The sequence below is a fragment of the Phodopus roborovskii genome, unplaced genomic scaffold (assembly GCF_943737965.1).
Source record: "Phodopus roborovskii unplaced genomic scaffold, PHOROB, whole genome shotgun sequence".
Lineage (NCBI taxonomy): Eukaryota > Metazoa > Chordata > Mammalia > Rodentia > Cricetidae > Phodopus > Phodopus roborovskii.
The window spans coordinates 10,977,718-10,979,778 of NW_026126485.1; positions in this window are offsets into that span (position 1 = coordinate 10,977,718).

Genomic DNA, 2,061 nt, shown 5'->3' on the forward strand with positions numbered 1-2,061 from the left:
CAGCATTCTTTATTTCTGTAAAGATAGGCGGAGCCAAAATTACAAAAGCTCTAAAAGCTGGAGTGAGTCCACTGGCTTTCTTGTAATCTCTTCGAGTCTCTACAGGAATATCTTACAGGAAACACACACAGAGAAAGTTTATGCATTAGAAGTCATTGGATTTTTAGGTCCTAAACTGAAAAGCTGGCTGTGACAATCTATCCCTGATGATTACACCAGATTTAATCTATAATGTAAAAAACTGTCGTGAAGGTATTCAATTCTTTTTTTAGTATTTTTTATTTTACATATTGATCCCAGTTCCCTCTTCCTCCCATCCTCCCATGCCCCCCAACAGCCCCCATCCCATCCCCTATACACTTCCCAGGGAGGGAGAGGCCATCCATGAGGAATCATCAAAATCTGTCAAGTCCTTCCTCGGGAGCAGAAAGGGAATGGGCTGGGGTTTGGTAGGGGTGATAGGGGAGGATAAGAGGGTGAGGGAACAGGGATTGACACAAAAAACAACCTTGTTTTAAATTTAAATTTAGAAGGAAAAATATTAAAATTAAAAATACAAAACGAAATCTGTCAAGTTATTCGGGGTATGGCCTAGGCCCCCCTCCAGGTCTCTAGACTAAGGGAGTACCCCTCGATGGGGAATGGGCTCCCAAAGTCCAATTGTGCACCAGGGATACATCCTGGTTCCACTGTCAGAGATTCCATAGACTGCCCAAGCCTTCTAACTGAGACCCACGTTCAGGGAGTCTGGGTTGGTCCTATGTTTCCCAGCTATCAGTTTGGAGTCCATGAGCTCCCCCTTGTTCAGGTCAGATGTTTCTGCGGGTTTCTCCACCCTATAGTTGACCATTTTTCTCATCATTTGTCCCTCTCTGTAACTGGATTCCAGGAATTCGGCTTAATCTTTAGCTATGGATGTCTGCTTCTGCTTCCTTCAGCTACTGGATGAAGGTATATAGGGTAGTCATTAATCTCATTATCAGGGAAGGTAGGCTCTCGCCTGGCAGTGGTTAGTTAGAAACCAGCCTGATCTACAAGAGCTAGTTCTAGGACAGCCTCCAAAGCCATAGAGAATTGTGCTGGGATTTTGATGGGGATTGCATTGAATCTGTAGACTGCTTTTGGCAAGATTGCCATATTTACTATGTTGATCCTACCTATCCAAGAGCATGGGAAATCTTTCCATTTTCTGGTGTCTTCTTTAATTTCCTTCCTGAAAGACCCAAAGTTCTTGCTATATAAGTCTTTTACTTGTTTGGTTAGCATTACCCCAAGAAATTTTATGTTGTGTGTGGTTATTGTAAGGGGTGATGTTTCTCTGATTTCTTTCTCAGCCCCTCTATCATCTGTATATAGTAGGGCTACTGATTTTTTTTTTTTAAGTTAATCTTGTACCTCCCACTTTGGTGAATGTGTTTACCAGCTGTAGGAGTTTCCTGATAGAATTTTTCAGGTCATTTATGTAAACTATCATATCATTTACAAATAGTGAAAGTTTGACTCATTCCTTTCCAATTGGTAACCCCTTGATCTCCTTTTGTTGTCTGATTGTTCTAGCAAGAAATTCAAGTACAACATTGAAGAGATATGTAGAGAGTGAACAGCCTTGTCTTGTTCCTAATTTTAGAGAAATCCTATTTCCTCTTCATTAACTTTGATGTTGGCTATTTGTTTACTGTATATTGCTTTTATTTTTGGTTGTGAGCCTAGCCTTTAACAGCTTAGCCATCTTCCCAGCCTTGTATATTGCTTTTGTTATGTTTAAGTGTGTTCCCATTATCCCTGTGATCTCTCTAAGACCTTTATCGTGAAGGGGTGTTGGGTTTTGTCAAAGGTTTCTTCAGCATCTAGTAAGATGATCATATATTTTTTCCTTTTTCAGTTGGTTCATATGGTGGATTACATTGATAGATTTTCATCCCTGTTTCCATGAGATGAAGCCTACTTGGTCATGGTGGATGATTTCTCTGATGTAGTGTTGGATTCTGTTTGCCAATATTTTATTGAGTATTTTTGCATCGATGTTCATGAGGTATATTGGTCTGTAGTTCTCTTTCTTAG